This window comes from Heliconius melpomene, chromosome 21 (assembly GCF_056956725.1).
Source record: "Heliconius melpomene rosina isolate 202511_hmr_F chromosome 21, ASM5695672v1, whole genome shotgun sequence".
Classification (NCBI taxonomy): domain Eukaryota; kingdom Metazoa; phylum Arthropoda; class Insecta; order Lepidoptera; family Nymphalidae; genus Heliconius; species Heliconius melpomene.
The window spans coordinates 11,572,752-11,593,621 of NC_140409.1; the positions used below are offsets into that span (position 1 = coordinate 11,572,752).

Below are 20,870 nucleotides of genomic sequence, written 5' to 3' on the forward strand. Positions count from 1 at the left end.
GGCGTACCAATAAAGTCAACTCAATAGGTTTCCACGCTTCCGATTAAATTGCTCAAGACTTTTAGTTATAGAAAGTTTTCTTTTCCATCGTGTTTTTCCTCGAAGTTATCAAATTAGTTTATGAGATACGGTAGGTGGACATGTTGAGAAATTAATGACAAATCTTAATGAATGCTCCTCGGTGGAGTCTCAAGAAGTGTATTTCATTATAATAGCTTGCAAAAAGATTTTTTGGTGATAATTTCTGTCTGTTTAGACTGAAATAGGAGTAAAGTGTGTTGAATAAACATTCACCTCTACATGTTTAATGCTCAGGCAGTCTCAAGTTTATCTAGTGTTAGTTATATAAATACTGAAATATCTAAATACATTCAATTACTCTATTGTAGAAACTTGTGATGAGAAACGCGACGGTTGTGAGTTCGATTCTCACTCGGTGGAATGAAATATTTAATATTCTCATTTCCTCGCTCTAGTATTTCAAGGCAAATCGTAGTGAGTTTCGCTACTCTACACCTAATGCCTCAAGAATTTGGCGGAAAGCTAGGAACGGAAGTATTTTAATGGGACGGTAAACGGGTCTTAACAGTAGCTTCCCAACGCAACGAATTGTTTTGACACTAATTTCTATGCACCTATTCTGCTATACGAGATAAAATGAAAAACTAAAAATCTTTCAACTGAGCAAGTATAAATATAAATCTCGAAATTTTTGGGTTAACCGAGGTATTTTTTAGAGGAAGGGTCGTGCAAGTAAGAGCAAAAACGTGTTAACTTCAGGCGATTTCGCTTCGTTGAAATTAAAGCATTCCCGAGATCAGCTTTTGAGGAGCCTTATTGTGCACAATAGAGATGGTAAAATCATTATGAAATCATCATCATTATTAAGGCCAGTGGTTGCGCAGGGGCACAAAGTGTGCCTGTAAACGCGAATGGTTGTGGGTTCGATTCCTATTTGAGGAAATTAAATATTTAATATTTTTATTTCTTTGCTCTGGTGCTGAGACACTGTCCGCCACTCAATACACTATGCCTTCAGAATTCGGCAAAAAATAGTGAACGGAGTGTCTTAACACTAGGTTCTCTCTAAAACTGTCATCTGTCTTTGACATCACGGTTCATGAGATAGAACTTGGTGACAGACGGACAAGAAGACGGTTTCAGGAAGTTATTAGCTCCTTCGTGTGTTTTCCATACAACGTGACGAATTGGCGAATTGAATTGTGCTCTTCACTTTCCGACCCTTCCATACTTATTTCTTATAAAAATATTGTATGATTTTGAGTATGATTATTTATTTTCATATTGCAAATTATAAATGTGAGAAAATCAACTGTTTAGTTTCTCACCGACCTATTTTACTCTCGAACGTAAATCTATGTCACTAATATAAGATAAAAATTGGTCAAGTGCGAATCGACCCGTACTCACTGCGGGTTCCGTACCAAATTCAATATTATAGTATTTATTTCAGTTTTTTTTCACTTGCAGTATAAATAAAGGAAAAAACCAAATTGCCAAATTTCATAATTGTAGGTCTACGGAAAATACCCTGTAAGTTTTGATAACACAAATAAGGTGGATATACATTATCATGCACTCATTTTGTATGAAAGGAGCTACAAATATAAATCTGTAATATTTTTTTTCTATGAAATATATATAAAGTTTCACTTTTCAGATTTTTTCCTGTTCCTCACTTCGTGCTAAATTTCATAACTATAGGTTCACAGAAGTACCCTATAGGCTTAATACTTTTTTAAAAACGTATGAAAATGTGAACTTTCCTAATGTGTTCTGTGGAATAACACTTTAAACAATGTTGAAACTCTATAGGTTCTTTGATTACGCACCGAGTTTTACACAAAATGTCACCTGAATATTTGATATTAGGTTCAACTGGACTTCACGTGTTTTCTAAATAACTAACCTCTATGTACGGACCATAAAGTGATCCGATATTTCCTTTTGAGGTACGTAACCCTAAAAAATATTTCTATTTGGACGTACACATATTTCCTAAAATATTTCAGATAAATGAAGACAGATTGATAAAACAACAATATAAAAAAAATATATGAGGATGTTAATAGCTTCCAAATTAGGTACTTTATTTAATAAAAAAAAACTGCAAATAAAAATATTCGACTATAATATTATGTTACATGACCAAAAATGTATATTGAAAATGAAATTTGAGACAACACTTGTGGTTTTTGTTGCTCATTTAAATAGCAAGTGCAGAAAGTCTTTATGTATTCTTGAGCTCTAAGATGCACTCACAGTTCAAAAAATTTCCTTTGTACTATTCACGTACTTGTACAAATACACAAAATGCTGTTGACATATTCACCTGGTTTTCAGTGACGCGTTTAAAAATCTGGAGTCTTTGTTAAATTTAGCTTGTTTATACTTTAGATATAAATAATCCTAGAAATTTAAGAAGTTATTCTTATATCTTCGGTTTGGTAAGACGCGAGGTTGTGTTCCGCCGATCATTTCTCGTCTCGAATTGTGATATACGACGGATTATAACTTATACCTATAACTAATTTAGTAATTTATTAAGTTTAATCAAAGTTATACTTTTTTTAACTTTACGCTCTGTCCTGCACTTAGCAAAGTAGGCACAGGTAACTTGGGAACCTAATGTTATGACACTCCGTTCCCATTAAGACACTTCCCGTTCCTGACTTTCCACAGCATTCTTAGGGCAAAAGTTATTCGATATTTATGTAAATACGTATATTAGGCGCACAAATATTAATAGAGAGTATACAAAGACTTAATTAATTAAGGATGCGGTTATAAGAAGCAAAAAGAAAGGAAAAAGGAAGAACAAAAAGAACTTAGTTCATTTTATTAGAATCTTTCTAGGACAATATGTAACAATTCAACTTGTACTTGATTTTATTAATTAATCTACGTATCGCTTCGAACTTAACAAATCGACAAATATATGTACAAGATATAAAATGAAACATAATATTTTTTATTTTGTACTTACTTTTTGATTTTAATTATTTATACGCTATTGCAGGTCAGTAGAAGGAATAGAGAAACTTAAAGTTATGTTAGCAAAGAGACTCTAGAAATAGAAAATTTTATTGTCTTCTTTCCACCCAAATTCGACTCATTGACTCGCTGACCGGCGAGGAATTGTACATTCATTGTTTTTACAGTCAGATGCTGTCCTTGCGGCAAATATCTATGTGTTTCTATAATTGAGGTATTGTAAAAAATATTAATAATATAAATTTAGAATAAACTAAAGTAAACTTTAGTGAACTGGTGGTGGATTATTTGATGTCCAAAAAAGAAGTATGTAACTTTTTATTTTGAATAAAATTATTTGATTAGAATAAAAAAAAATATCAGTGAAATATATATATATACTATTTTACTATGATATATTATTATATAAATAAACATATAAAAAAACCATGTTAATAATTTTCGCATTTTTCAGAGTTTTCATATAAATTCTTTCCTTTGTCCCTAAGGAAGCTGCTATGTAAATTGATGACAAGAATTTGCTTCGATACAAATTTTTTTACAAGATATTTATTATATGGAAGTTAGAAATGACTCAGTTGGCCAGTATGCGGTCACTTGTGACTAATACTTAGCAACTTTGCTTAACTTTGTTCATTCGTTAAGAATGTTCAATAAATGTAAGAATTTACTAATTTAATTCTTACCTACTAAACTAAATAAAAAATGTCTGTTAAAAAAAAAGACAATTATGACCCAAAATAACGTATTTTGGAATACATCTGGTATTTGTGGTATTTGTACTTAAGTTTTGCGATACCCATAGGGAACCTAATTTTACCCTCTATATTTTCAAGATATCATCATCACCAACCTGTCCTCATGATGGACATAAGCCTTTGCAATGAGCACTGAGCTCTGTCTGAGCTCTTTGTATGTAACCGTTGCCATCCACTTTGCGTATTATCTTACCTAGCTGGAAGACATCCTAACCTCATTTTGGTTTGTTTGGTTCAGAGATATTCCAGACATAGCCTTCTTTTCTGGGCTACGTATATCATAACTAGTAGATCATTCTCTTAAGGCCGCCTTTGGGCTTATTGAAAAGACTCAAAATATATTTAAGACATATTTTTTATGATAAGATAAGGCACAGCATTGGGTTCACATGCGATCTCTAAATTAAATACGTTGGAAGTACGGTAAGTTTTTCTGTTTACTCTATTAATAGCTTTTTTTACTTTTAAATTTCTAACATTAATCTATTATGAAATGGTACAAACAATAGAAGAGATGGAAGCGCGTGCCCGTCACGCGTTACGCGTAACTATATATTATATTTTTAAAATAACGGAAGTTCGTGAATCGTGTATTTACAAACACTATAATTTTACAAATAGTAGCTTCTTTGAATAGAAGATTACTATTTTAATTTATATAACATAAAATATTTTTTATCATTTAAATATATTTGATATACCTACTACTATAACTAAATTGCTAGATATGCTAAGTTAATGTTTTAAAAAATTTAGAATTAGGTATGTTAACTAGAATTTTATTACTCTTAATCTTTTTTCTTTTTAGAAAGAAAAGATAGCTTAGCGTAGCTTAATGAAGCGTTAAACGATATTAAAAATAAACACTAGTATGAGAGTGAGAGGCCCAAGCGGACCGATTGTAAATACGACATGTTGTGAGTTCGATACCCACTAGAGAAAACTATTTTCATTATTACCTCGCTAATTTTTACATTAATTGAAAAAAATGAATATACATTATTTCATCAACACATTTTACTTATATTCACAGAAAACTATCTTTATAATCTATATATATAAAATGACTTGTCCTCACTGACTGAGGTAAGACGCACGCACAGCCGTAACCGCTGATGGTAGAAACATGAAATTTGGACAGATGTTTACTTTTGTAATCTGGACATTCACTAAGAAGGGATTTTGAAAAGTTTTAACCCTAAAGGGGTGAGATAGGGGTTGAAAGTTTGTAGGGAAATTTTTTTAAATCGGCACCGATTCTTATAAAATTTGAAATTTAGATTTTTAAAAGTATTTAATTGAACACGTATTTCATCGTTTTCTAGAATTCTCCCCCTAAGGGTGCAAATAAGGGGTTGAAAGTTTGTATAGAAAATTTTTTGAAACGCCACGGATTATTATAAAATTTTAAATTTAGACTCTTAAAAATATTTAATTGAACATGTGTTTCATGGTTTTCTAGAATTCACCCCCTAAGGGTGCAAATAAGGGGTTGAAAGTTTGTATGGATAAATCTTTAAATCGCCACCGATTTTTATAAAATGTGAAATTTAGACTCTTAAAAATATTACATTGAACACATGTTTGGTGGTTTTTTAGCATTCACCCCTAAATACGCAAGCGAAGCTGCGCGCGTCCGCTAGTCGGTTCATAATTTTCAATGAAATATAAACTTTTGAGCGTCACTGCTGGTCAAACAAGTCACTCCGCCATGACGGCCCTCAAATACAAGGATGTATAAAGCTAAATAACTTACGTTATTAAATAAATGTCATATTTACTATGTGAAAATGAATTGACTTATTGTTATTATAGTTAATCAAAAAATAAATAAGAAATATATAATAAAAATATAATATAAAAGTATAAAATAATAATTATCTATTATAAACACTTTAATTGTTTAGTTCACACTAATATTAAATAAAATAATCATATAAAGCATTTAAACAATAAACTTTAAAAGTTCACAAATATAAGCTTTAAGGTAAATGTAACAATGATGGCGCAGGCTTCGCGGCGGAGGGGGGGGGGACCTCTACAGCCCGGCCCGCCAGTCGGCTAGTGGGCACCATCCGGTACACCGCGTGTAACCTTTAACCGGGAACCTCAATAAATCGCGATAAGCTTTAAAACTTTTAATCCTGATTTGTCTACAAAAAAAATAAAAAAAAGTTATTCTGTGCTTCTGTTAAAACTTTAGTTGGACTTTGGACCGTTCGAGTTCGTGTAATGATTGAACAAACTTCTCTATAAACCGGTAAGTGAGTTTCACTGGAAAACAATGTTTGAAACGGCCGTTGGGTGTTTGTTTGTCCATTCGGCTGATGCCTGGTGTCTTGTTTCTATCGGTCACCACAAGTCCATGCAATGTTTATAAATGGTGTACTTCAAGGAACTTTGCCTTTTGTTTATGATCATGTTTCATATTAATTGTTAGAAGACGCCACTGATGTATTAAAAAGATAAGGTTATGTTAAATGAAATCAGCTTCACGCCTTATTTCACACAGCGGGGTAAGTAAAGGGAACCTAGCGTTAAGACACTCCTTTCTCCACTGAGTTTTTCAAGGCATTGCGTGCCTAGTGGCGGAACACAACGCTGGGATTTCTTGTTAAGGTTATCTGTGTATTATGTTATATACTTTGTGTTGTTCCTTGGTAAGGAAAAAGTACAGGTTGATTTATTTTATCTTATCTAAGTTTGAACTTAAAAGCTCTAGTCTATAGACAAAGAAGTCATGTCGGTGAATAACTAATGAGTAATCAATGACTATATCAGTGCTTCGTGCACTTTAAATATACGTCATCATACTTGTGAGTGTTTTCAAAGTTAAAATTATCTTAATTTTCATATTTTTTTATATGCATAGTACTAGAAATCATTTATAAATTTCAATTTTCAGTTAATTTAAATTTTGAAGTCTGACCTTGTAAGGTTTTTTAACATATTAAATATTAAAATAATTTTAAAGAAATTAATAAAATCCAATTTTTAAACATATAACATTTTTCTTTGTTAAAATGTTTTATAAAAAAACAAAACTAATGTAGATAATAAAAGGATAAAATTTATTTTTATTTTTTAACTTTATAGCTTATTTAAAATGAAATAAACAATTAAAGTACATCTGTATACGTATATTTGTATATTACATTCTATTTCTTATTTCCAAAGTGTAAATTAATTACTTCTACTACAAGTGTTAGTATTCAAGAGCAATATAAACCAGTCTAGACAAACTTTAGCCTAATATTGTTCTAAAATCAAATATGTACTTTATTAACTTGGGGCTCAGTAAACTATTATATTTATATTGAATATGTATGTAATATATTACACATTTCTAAGCACGTTTTGATTAATACGATAAATCGTAGGTAAGAAGACCTTTTAGAAATTGAAATTACTTTTGCGTATAATATTTGTATTTTTAAATACTACTATAAATGAGGAATCGTTTTTGTAAGTATATTAATAGAATTCACCGGAAAGTGAGGAACGGAATTGTTAATAGGGAATGGAGTGTCTCAACACTAAGTCACACGTTTGTGGAATATAACTAACTTTTCATAGCTTTCATAAAGACATTTTATCTAATTACCTGATTAAAATCATCATCAGAGATAAGAAAAAGAGAATAAAATTCGTTATTTAATCTCACCCAAAACTATTTCAAACTTCATATCGGTGTCAATATTAATAAAATTATACGTAAATAGATATTCCACTTCGTCGAGTAGGAATCGAAACCACAACCGTCGCGTTACAGTCACACCTTGTCGCTGTGCCACGAAACGACAATAAGGGTTGTCATACATTCGATGTCTGTTGGTATTAATTATTTTCTTCTGCCTTCTCTGTTTTGGTAGAGTAAGTGCAGCATAGAGTTTCGCCACTCAATATGTAGTGTTCTGAACTTGTGAACGATATATCTTCTGCCCATTAGAGTCATTTAACCTGGCCCGCTATACTACGCTTGTCTACTGTAGGAAAAATCTTGAAATTAAAAAAAAAAGAAAAACTAAATATCAATAACAGAGCAAGTAATCCGCTAATGCAAATACCGATGGCACGATTAAAAATATGTACTCGTATGTAAAATTGAAAGGTGCTCCGCAAATTCTTTACTTTTTTATCGCTAAATGATTGGATTGAACTTGTTTCAACGAGTGTGAATTTTGTGTTGTGTTCTCGAAAATAAATATTATGTAGTGTGACAGTTAAACTTAATAGCTTATTTTATGGCTGGAAAGTTTTTTTTATACTGAAAGAAGATTTCAAATTGATCAAATAGATTTTTTTTAAGCTTCACGCTGTATCCCGCACACAGCGGGGTCGGCAGAGGGAACCTAGCGTTGAGACACTCCCTTCCCCATTTTCTGCCGAATTATGGAGGCATTGAGTGTTGAGTAGCAGAATTCAACGCCGCGCTTTGCCTCGACACCATAGCGAAGAAATAGAAATATAAACGTAAATAAATATTTTACTCCCTCGAGTGGGGATCGAACCCAAAACCGTTGCGTTACAGTCACACTCTTGTGCCGCTGCGCCACGGCGGCGTTAGATTTTTATAATGTATGAAAAGGAATCCCCTTTTCACTCAACTAACATTTTGGTAATAATATGATTAAGCAATTTAGAACCAAAAATATATAAAGCTTTTTTTAGCTTTACGCTATAACCCGCATGTAGCGGGGTAGACAATCCGTTCCCCACTTTCCATTGAATTCTGGCAGCAATGCATGTTGAGTCAGGAAACTCAATATCTGTAGACTATAAATGATTTTAGCCTTTCAATTGGCCTAAAATGGGGACACGAGTGATGTCACTTTAAAAACTAAATCCCAATCATGCCATTCAGGCTGTCCAACATTTAAAGAGAAGAAGATTCGCCCGAAATCCTTGCACTATCTTTTAATAAAATATAATTTAGTATGATGATCTTACAAGATTTAAAATATTTAGAAAAAGTAAATATAGAGTAATCCATGAACAAAAGAATCAATGGACAACGTACAGCTAATACTAATATCCATAGAAATCTCTGATTTGGAGAACAAGGCTCACTTGTTAGTAAGTGAGTGAGTTAGAGAGTATAGGGAAGTATTAAAATACGATTTCTTGAAACCTCTCAATCGTAGTATACGTATTCCGTATTCTAGATATTATTATAGATATTTCTTATCTTGCTATAATAATTATATTTCTATACTTTATTTTGTCCTCTACCTAAAACATATCGAAGACATATAAATAACGATGCCATATAAAATTCCGCAAAAAACAAGAAAAAGGTTTCTCAACTTGTAACTGTAACGAAGTTTGAGGCCATCTCTATTTGTGAAGACAAATTGATTTGGGAGCTAATGACGCAGAGGAATTGGGTGAGCATCGAGTATATTGCGTAAGGGCTTCTTCGACAATTTAATATACCAGCGAATTCGAATTACTCACGTCAACTGATCAATGGAATATTGGAAATAATTGTTAGTCTTTTTTGTGTTTTCTATAAATTAATAGATTTCGTTTCATCTATATTCGTTTTTAGGGAAAAGTTAAAAAAAAAGTAAAAGTTCAAGCTTTTAAAGTAGGAACCGTGAAAACTTACGAAAATTTTAATATTGATGTAAATTTTTCCTTTAGCCATGTAGAGTAACAAATAAGATAATTATTACTAGACATTATATGGTTATTTTGTAAACAAAATGTCTGCTATAATTACTTTCATTTAGTATAGCACTAAAAGTTTTGGCACTACTATGAAAAACAAGCCTCTACTTAGTTACTCTATCATATGCATATCCATGCTTTTGCAAAGTTATACTCAGGTAGTTAGATCTCTTTAATTTCTCTCTAGAAGTTACATACAAAATACAAAATATCTACATTAAAATCAATGAGAAAAGTGTGCATACTATTTTCTTTATTTTCACTTAGTTTACCAATTAATGTTATAGACAGAGAAAATCTAACTGTCTTTGTTCTGTCTTTTACTGGTTACATTATTGCGAAGTTGGGTTCCGCCACAAAACACGTAATGTCTCAAATTCATCGGGAAAAGAAAAAAACAGTGTCTTAAAAAAAATACCGAGATATTAGACACATAGTACACTATCGATATAAATAGTTGAAAATTACTACGACAAAACTATAACAGTATAAACGTGGTTAATTATAACATCTACTTTAACACACTAAAGCAGTTTAAAAGCGTACGAAAGTTTGTTCAATAAATTTTAGGAGTAAACATTGGTCTAAATAAAGGGACCTCTAAGCCATATTTTCGATATTATTTTAGTTTGTTACAAACTTTGTATTTTATGGACCTTTGTGTATACTAACGAGTATATATATATCTATGGATTATCTTATAATTATTGTTATAACATTTTTAAGAAATAATTAAACTATTCCACACATAACAGGATCGGCAGAGAGAACCTACTGCTAAGACACTCCGTTCCCAATTTTCCACACAATCAGTCACTTTTAAGAAATACTTATTATAAAATATGTCTTAAATTTATTGACTATATTAATATTAAAATAATACTATTTTTAATATGATTTTGTTACATGCATCCCAAATAAAAATTTTGGCCAGTCGTGTGATTGCAAAAGTTGATTTAAAGTCGTCGATTCGATTCCCACTCGAGGAAAAAGAAACTATTTAATATTTTCATTTCTTCGCTCTGATATCGAGGTGAAGCGCGGCGTTGAATGTATAAAAAAAATTGCAACGACATTTTGACCCACTTTTTATTTCCTTGGTACGATTAATCTACATTTTTTAAATAATATTTTTAATTATAATTTAAATATATTTTTAAAACAATTCTAATTTAATTTCGTACAGCAGCAGTGAGCACATTAAGAATATAATATGTAAATAAGCATAATATAAAATATATATACATGTATGTATAAGGCCGTGGCGTAGCGGCATAGCAGCGTCGGACTGTACCGGCGACGGTTATGGGTTCGATTCCTACGACGGAAGTATTGTATATTGCGCCGTGATAAGTTCCGCCTCTCAACGTCTTGAAAATTGGGCACAAGACGAGAACGAAGGGTTTTAACACCAAATTCCTGTTATCTCATAGCAGAGGCAGAGGGAACCGAAGACCATTCGTTCTCCCATTAAGACATTTCCGTTCCCCATTGTTCGCCCAATTCTGAAGGCATTGCTTGTTGAATGGGTGGTCTCAAAAACATACCTACGTATATATATATATATATATATTATTAAAAATGTTCATTTACAAAGTGTCTGACAGAAATAGTTTACAATCTCCTTTATTTTGGATTCAAAACACATCAAGAATGATTTTATCGAACGACGGCATTTCGAGCTATGAATACAATATTTAGATATTACCAACCTTAACCACTTAACAAACCTAGAATCCGTCGAGGCGCAAGTGCGCACGCGAAGGTTGTGGATTTGAATTCCATTCGGGGAAATCTCAATATGCAATGCAATTGTGTTTAATGTAACTAAAAAATATTGAAAAATTATTAATTCTTTTTATTTCATATTTATGTTGGTTTTTAGTTCTTATATTTTTAGTAAAGTAGGAATGATTGCCCAAAGATAAAATACATATATATTTTATATTTTATTACAATATAAATGTATTTTACAATTCTTTTTTGAAAACATATATTTTTTCATGTGTATTAATTTTGTTTAGAAGGCCAAATTGCATTAGAGCTTGAATTTATATTTGTTAATTATGTATACTTTTAAATACATAATTATGTAACAGAAATAATAAGAGTTCAGTCAACAAGAAGAGCAACAGGTTGTGAGTTCGATTCCCACTCCAGGAAATTAAATATCATTCTTATATCTAGTGTAAGTACTTTGTTATCATATTAGTACTACAAGTACCTACTATATACATACGTACGTCATATGTATACGTTATATATATATATTACTCGGATGATTGATGATCTTAATAATTATACTCAAAAGTTGGAACTGGAAAGTTTGGTAATAATCCGTCAAAAGGCGGCTTCTTCGAATTTTTATATATAATATATTTTGTTCTTACAACTATGCGTATTTTAAACATTTTTTAATTATCAGATAATTAATTATTTTTATTGAAATGGTAAATACAATGATTCAATAGAACATATAATATGCAATTGCACATAAATATCTGACTGAAAAAAAATCGGTACAGTTGGAAAAAAAAAATATTTTAACAAAACGTCTGAAAAGGTGGATAAAGCATAGTGATGTCTGCTAATATCGCAAAAGAGAAAAATGTAAATAATAAAAAAAAATGACAAATCGATGGATAAAATTCTAAAAGTGTTGTGTCATCTTTCTACATACATGGTACAAGTCTGTGTGAAACTCATCCATTACGATACTCATCTGATAAAATGAATAAACTTTTGACGAATACAGATAAGTGTAATTCCGAAAAAAACTTTTAGGGCATCGGAAACTTTAAAAGCTTCCCGGACGAGATAAAAGTTCTAGCTCATTTTTTGACAGTTATTAATATTTTAGTATGGTTTTCCTTTTTCCTTTATATATGTCTGTATACATACATTTGAACAAATTCACAACAATATTTCAGCATCACGTTGCAGGGTAGGCAGAGGAAGCCTAGTGTTAGAGACTCCGCTGAACTCTGGAGGTTTTGCGTGTTGAGTGGCGGAACTCAAGTGGAAAATATTAAATATGTGTATCATTTCCTCGTAGGGGAATCGAACCAACCAACCTGTTGCGTTTACAGTCACGACGAGTTAATTTTACTACTAATTTAATTTGAGGCTATCAAATTAAATTAGTAGTAAAATTAATTATACAGATTTTAAAAAATAAAAAACATAATTAAGACCAGTTCAAATTCTTTGAACTTACTTACTGGCTTCAAATTCTAAAATTAAATTCTGAAAAGATAGATCGGGTTTTTGCAGAACGTCAGAAAAGTAATTTAATTTCAGTTTCAATGGAAAATTATTTGAAGGGCTTTACTTAAAAATAAATAAACTTAACTTGTCTATTGAATGAAATGATCGATTAAGACCTGTCTCGGTTTCAAATTACATATTTACGAATTAAATTTTGTGGGTTTCAGCTCTAACAATAATATAATTTATTTTTATTAAGTATCAAATTTTGTTAATTAGTAAATATAAATTAGCTAAAATAATATGGAGGCTCTCGTGGCCCACACGCACAAGCATGCAACGGTTATGGGTTTGATTCTCATTAGGGCAAAGCGCTTGCGGTGTTGAACTCCGCCACTCAATATACAGTGCCTCAAGTGTCCTAATAGGGATCGGAGTCTCTTAACAGTAGGTCCTCTGCCTCCCTAGACGCGTCTGCACGCTAAAAAAGCTAAAGCTCTCTGTGTTTATTTAAGTAATATTTTATATCAAGTAACATCTTGCTAGAAGTATCGAAATAATTAGCACTAATTGACAGGAACTAGTGTAAGTTCTAACTACCTTCTATGAAGAGACCATTCAAAGCTCGCAAAAGTTTTGCAACGATCGACTTAAACGGAAGTTCCGCAAAGAGTAAAGTATTCAGTATACATATATATCAATTTTAGTTAAATAGGTGCCTTTATAATTAATGTGAACAAATTTTATGATTAGAATACTAGGCTTATAATTACACTATATTGTGAAGTAAAAATTACTATTTAAAAATATGTTTTTATAGTTCATGAAATGAAAGTAATAGGTATATTAAGTGTTTTTTTTCTTCTTAATGTTTGTAGTAATAAATATACATTGTGAGGAAAAAATAACACTTATACCTTACGTATATATGTTTGATAAAGCAACGAAAAACATATTATAAAACATCTAGACACGCGGCTACATGTCGAGCCAAGTTTTGATTTCTTCTTAATAAAAATGCATTTAACTTTCTCTATGCTAAATAACTAAGTCAGTTTGAAGTCAGTCAGATAAAAGAATAGAAATAAGATAGAAGTAAATGGATTTGAATCCAACATTCTCTTGTCGTGGATGTCATGAAACATATGTATTTTGTAATTATGTATAATATAATTAATATTGAACTTGGCAATAATTTTCTCGTTTATATTTTTTTGTGAGATAATAATAACATAAATCTTTTCAATGAGCATGTGACATTGAGTGTGCCACTCTTTTGTTCCATGGGATAAGCAGTAGATGATGAAGGGTGACCTTCATTGACTTGGAAAGTACCACATACTCATAGGAATTAGGGCTGTCCCTGTCGCCCTTCGTCAAAGAAGACCTTTTATCTTTCCAATTTTCCCTATTGCAACATAGCTCCCTTTACTGGTATATATGTTTTTCTTTTTTTCTGATATCACTTTGTGATAGAATTCTATTGCTTAATAGAAAAAAAAGTTTAATTTAATTTACTTTAATTAACTATTTGTATAAGTTTTTGCTCGGTCTGTGTGTTAACTTAATTTAATTAGATGTTTGATCTTCCACTGACTGATAATAAAAAAGTATCATTAAAAACGTCTAAAAGCTTAAAACTAAAAGCTCTTTGCATTGCTATTCTAAGAAATTAAAATACATCATCCGGCTTTAAATTAATAAATCATATTCAAAACTTACTATGGATTACGTCATTTGAAGATTATAAATTGTTTATATTGTCAAGTATTAGAACCTAAGAGGCTTGATAATAATTAAGTAAATTTTTATGTAACTATGAGGCCAGTGGTGGCACAGGGGCGCAAAGTGTGATTGTAAACGCGACTGTGGTTCGATTGTCAGGGTTCTTGTGGGTTCGATTCCCTCTCGAGGAGATGAAATATTTATTTAAATTTATATTTTCATTTCTTCGCCCTGGTGTTAAGGTAAAGCGCCTCTCGGCGTGAGTTCCGCCACTCAACACACAATGCCTTCACAATTCGTCGGAAAGGGGGGAACGAAGTGTCTTAACACTAGCCTCCCTCAGGCAACCCCCCTATGTGAGAGACACAGCGTGCAGTTGCTTTTGATTTTTTTTATGTATCTACATTCATTATGTTTTATCTGAGGCAGAGGGAACCTGAACACCTAGTGACACTCTGTTCCTCATTAAGACACTTCCGTTCCCCAACTTTTGCCAAATTTAAGAGGCAAGGTGTGTTAAATGACGGAACTCACGCCGCGACCAAGAGAACCAGAGAGAAAAAAGGAAAATTAAAAATATTTGATTCCCTCAAGTGGGAATTGAACCCACACCGCCACGAAGGCCTCAGGTTACAATTTTTTCCACTTATTTTCGACGTAACCCAACGCCATATTTTGTCTATCTGGAAACCATCAAAATAATAATAGATCATAAATTGTAAAATAGCATCAATGTAAAATATAATATTTTTTGTAATAAGTGTAGAGATGCGCAAAGTTAATTAAGAAATCTAAAACTTTTGTTGGCGAGTCTTCATTAATGAAGAAAGCTCATTCTCATACAAAACTATACGTTTAATTTTTAATTTATTACATTTATATATTTAAAATAATAATATAATATTCTTAGTTATAAAAGGAGACGATATCGTCGCACATTTTCCAAAAGTGTGTCATTTAACTAGGGCCATGGGTTCGACTCCCGTGTAATGTTACGTATGCTTAAATTATTTACCCTTATTTTAAAGTAACTAAGTAGAGTACGGCATAGGGCGCTATTACCTGAAGTAAAAACTTTCTTAAATACCCACAGTGCGAATAATGAATAAATTCCAAGGGTTTTTGGTAACTCATAACTCGATATTCTTCATCTATAATAAAAAAATATTTATGTACCATACCATTCACATACCATACTGTACCATTACTGAGAGACTGGCAAAAAAGTATACAAACTACGGTCGTAGAAAGCTCGTCGTATTCAATATGTACTGTACTGGACGAAATTCTTACAAAAAGTTAAGTGTTTTACTCTACGTAAACCAAATTACAGGCTACAAATAATTTAAATATAATATAGTGAAATATACATACATACGAGTGTATATGCACCAATTATTAAATATGAATAAATTTAAAAGTAACAAGGATTATCCTAAGAAGGTTTTTAGTAAAGTAAGGGATAGAGCTTTTGTAACTGTTTCTATACATTTTAATCAAGAGACAAAATATATGAAATAAATAGGAACATATTAAATTGACAAAGAATAAAATATTATAAAAAAAATATTATTTTAAAACATTTAAAATGACCAAACAAATAAATTCTATATAATACGAATATATTAGGTACGTAGAGTTTTCTTCAAAATATATTTCACTTCTATACTTATAAGGAACTTTCTTTTAGTTTCACGATTTTCCTGCATAGCAGGGTAGAAGGGTAAGAAAGTTTTTAAGCCCAGTATCTACCGCGAGCGGAACGGACATCTTCAGAACTACGTTGAACTCGCAAGAGTAAACTGCATACTTATATTTGTTGTGGGGAACGAAAGCATCTTAACGGGAACGGAGTGTTATACAGCCGTTCAGGTGATGGTGGGTTACGCGCGGTATTCTAGTGTGAACATTCCACTGAATCGAGGGAATGAAATATTTTTAATTTTCATTTTCTCTCTCTGGTTCTCTTGGTCGCGGCGTGAGTTCCGTCATTTAATACGCCATGCCTCTAAAATTTGGCAAAAGTTGGGGAATGGACATGGCGGAAGCTATTTGTTTACGGGTTTTATACCGTAAACTGCGGTATGGTCATCGAAAGTAAAGACGGTGAGGGTTCATCTTACTTTGAGTCAAAAAGATCAGTACCAAGAGAGAGTTTGGAGAGAGCTAAACCCACGTCGCCGCTCGTTCATCTGAACTTAGGTTTATTTCTTATTATTTCTATGTGCAGGATACAGCGTGCTGCTAAAAAAGGCAAAGGTCGTATGTGGTAACACAGTATTCATAGTAACACGATATATATATTTTACTTAGAAATACAATGAAGAAATATTGATACTCCATTTATATATAAAAAATATAATAAAACAGTGTTTTCTATTACATTTATATTAAATCCATCCTAACATAATGTACATATGTAAATGGCTTTACCCAAACGTACAGACTATTTCTTTTTTTTTAAATACCTATTTCGGTCCAAAACAACTACTAATTAAATAAATATTTAACTCAAGCTAAGAAAAAATGTAATATATAAGTGCAAATTTTCATATTTGTAGAAATATAGTCTACATGTACCCACATTTTGCTTACATCTATGTCGTTGGTGTCGTTGAAGTCTTTTATATGATTACAGTGATAATGGTATTTTGGTAATATATTCTTTTAATTATTTACTTCCATTAAATACAAGATTTTAGTTAAACTATAGCTATATGAAAAATATATATTTGTAAAATATTTATAATCTAACAGATTTGACTGTATATAACATTTTTTGTTGTACTTAAATAATATTTAGGATGCTTATTCTATTTTGAATTAGAAACTACACTACAATAGATGGTTTATAAGCGTAACATACCAATGTAATATTTTTATTAACATCATATAATAATTAAATTCTACTACTTCTACTACTATCAATAGAATAATTAAATTCTACTCAAGAAAGATTGCAAGGTAAGACATAAATAATTACATCACACGTACAATAACTTCATAAAAACATAAATTAAACCTAGTACTAAGTTGAGAAAAATAAAAAGCACAATTGATTCAATTTAATACATAGCGATTGAAATTCCGTGCGCTTTTAAAATCAGGAAACATCTTAGTCGCTTAGTCATCGGGATCTGAACGGCAGCAGGGACCCGCCTCCCTGGACCGGTTTTTTACTTGCCACTGCGTGCCACAAGTTATAGGAGATTTTTAAATTTTTGGTTCTTTGTAGCATCACGATGTATTATGCATACAGCAGGCTACGCAGAGAGAGCTTAGTGTTAGGACACTCTGTTCTCCGTTCTGTTGAGTTCTGGAGGAATTACGTGTTAAGTCTCGGAAATCAACGCCGTGCTTTATTTACCTCAAGACCAGAGCAAAGAAATGAAAATAAAAAATATTTGATTTCTTCGAGTGGGAATCGAACCCACCTGTTGCGTTTATAGCCAAACGCTTGTGCGCTACGACTGGCCCAGTTATAAATATATTTATTTATTGAGCTTTGAATCCATTCTTAATTTTTATTTAGACACATATCAGCTGAGTCATGATAGTAATTACTTCCGAATTACTTAAATACAAATTAAATATAGAATATATTATAATTAATTTCGCTATATATATTATATTCTACCAAACGTCATTAGCAGGTAGGCCGGCCACGCCACCCCCGACTAACAATAACGGGATCGGGAGAAGAACTTGATAACATGCCAACGATATAGCTTTATTAAGTAATCAAAGTTTTGAAAATTACAATATTAATAAAATCTTTGAATTTCACGATCATTACACATTTTAAGTTATATAATATTATATTATTTTATAAAATAACTTGTATGTCTGTCGTTACCTATTTTCCAGTCAGTTTTCGAGGCTTTGCATGTTGGGTGTTGGAACTTGAGTTCCTCTTTAGATTTGGTACCAGAGGGAAGAAATGACAATATTAACAAATACTAATTTATTCCCCCAAATGAGAATCGAACCCATAAGCTGTGGGTACGTCTAATATTCTACTTATATATGTTTGTGTACACTACCACTTTGATATTCATTGAGGTTATATATAGTATATTAAAGTATTATATACTAATTTAAAATTAAAATAAAATAATCATAATCATAAAAAAATACTTTCCAAACGAAACTTTTAAACAATATACCTAATAAAACTCAAGCACTAAAACGAGAATGACGCAAAAAAGAGAATTGTACGACAATAGCTACAAAAGCCTTAAAACCCATTGGAAGTTTATTTAAATGTTTGTACAAGAATTTAGAGGAGAATAAGAACAGAGACGGAATAAGGCGATTACAGATGGTTAAAGATATTTACACAAGAATATCACTTTTCAAGTTTCTGTTTTATTTATTTAGACTGTATATTGTCTATTTATTGTTTAGTTAATGCAAATACTCGTTTATATAAAAAAAATATTACTGTATATTTGAGAAGTAATTTAGGATAAATGACTTCACAAATATACAGTATAAAAATAATAACTATCCTTATTAGATAGATATTAGATTATAATTGGATTAGAAGAAAAGTTTATATTTAAAATATTTATAAGGTTATGGATAGCGTTTAATTACGAACGGGAAATGGGAATTGAACCTTGACAGCAATACGGTGGTTCCAGGTTCACTTGACGTCAACATTCCACAGAAGCCCTAGAACTCAAAGCCTACTTTGAGTTCTATTCACCTACACGTAAGGTCAAAGTGGAAGATATTCTAACACTATTCTCTCTTTCACTACTATATAGAAATACAATAAAAATACAATATTTTGTAATCGGAAATATAAATTCGTCAGTATATTTCGGATTGCCGTGTGGGCGACGAGACGTAAAAGTATTTAGTTGTGACGAAACGAACTGAGGAGTTAAGCCGAGGGTCGTAAAACTTGTTTGGAACATCACTATAGATGGAAATAAAAAAAGTACTTTTATACATTTTTTTATTCTATCTACTCTTTGGTGTAAGTTTTATTATTCGTGTTTGCTTAGAAAGATATTTTGTATTTGAATACTGTATATTTTTTCAATAGTCCGTGTAGTTTCTTGTAAATCACCCGCACACATCAAGGTAGGCAGAGGGAACCTAGTGTTAAGACACTCTGTTCCTCACTTTCTGCTGAATTCTATCTATATCAGCGAAGCCTGAATATTTAAGACCGATTACACAAAATACATGCCAATACAGCTAAATTAAAATAAGCATACTAATATTATTAAAAGTTTGGTTGAATAAGCTAGTATCAGAAATAACTAGTACGAATATAAAACTTATTTTGTATTTTATAACCTATAGGCTTATATTAAATCGTGGTAATCGTTTCGATGCAAATTATTGTACCTGGGGTCAGTTACCTTGGATTCTTAGAAGCTGTCGTGTGTGATATACAATTTTTAGTTATTTCTCTTTGATTACAGGAGAAAAAAAATACTGAAGAGAATCCGCAGATAAACCCTAGTATAATATAAAACATACATTTATGAACCGCACGAGGATGACGTCGTAAAAATCTCATATTGCTTGAAGTGCACTTTTAGCTCTAAAAGTTTACATACACCTTTGACCTTTGCTATAAAAATGTACTAAAACATCCACATTCACCATAGTACTGAAACAGTAAATTGAAATTCTATGTACGATTCAATTAATTATTTTTAGGGTACCGTACCGCAGAAGAAAAAAAAATAAAGCCTGTCAATGTCGTTTTTGTTAATATTGGGTGGAAGCATCAATCTAAAATTAATATCGAATAAACAGGTCTACAGTCACTTGAAGTACAGAAAAACTCTTTTAAGTCAACACAATCATTAGATACAAACGTTTATATTTTTGTAGTTATTCATCATCATCATCATCAGCCTGTCCTCGTCCACTGCTGGACATAGGCCTCTCCAATGGCACGCCACTGAACTCGATCTTCAGCTCTTCGCATCTAGCCGTTGCCCGGCACTTTGCGAATATCGTCACCCCATCTAGCGGGAGGACGTCCTACATTACGCCTTATAGTTAGTATTTTCCGCATATTAGCTATAATGAAATTTGCCGCGTAAAGAAAATTATAGGGTACATAACATTAATCTCCAATTATGTAATTTTTAATGTACAAGTTACAGTAAAAAAACGATACTTTTAAATTGATGTTTCATTGTTAACTTGAATGCAATTAGTACGAAACCCTCAGCAGGTGATTCCAACTCACACTTGACTGGTTATTTAAATAAAACTGGTTTTAATTTGTGTCAACTGATTACATTTATAAAATAAGTAATTTGAGAGGCTATAGCAATTAAAAAATATTGCAAATTTAGTACGTAGGTAATAGGTATGCGTATATTTTTTTATATAGAAAGTTTATGAAGAATTTGACATAATTTGGTCAGAATTTGAATCTTACTCGATGTCAAACTCTTATATTAATTGAATGTGAAGATTTTATTACCAGTATTTTTGCGAAGGTGACTTCATGTA

The 20,870-nt window shown here is 31.5% G+C and overlaps 1 protein-coding gene across 3 annotated transcripts in view; it reads left to right on the forward strand.

Annotated features, from left to right (window-relative positions):
- The window catches only part of LOC146527261 (carboxyl-terminal PDZ ligand of neuronal nitric oxide synthase protein), a 169,669-nt gene that overhangs the window by 10,436 nt on the left and 138,363 nt on the right, over positions 1 to 20,870 (forward strand). For 2 of the 3 annotated variants that reach the window (XM_085205975.1, XM_085205977.1), the window contains exon 1: positions 5,844 to 6,033. The exons of the other annotated variant lie outside the window; for it this stretch is intronic. The gene's annotated coding sequence lies outside the window, so the exon portion shown is untranslated. Of the gene's footprint in view, positions 1 to 5,843; positions 6,034 to 20,870 lie in introns of those variants that run through there. 3 annotated transcript variants of the gene reach the window in all.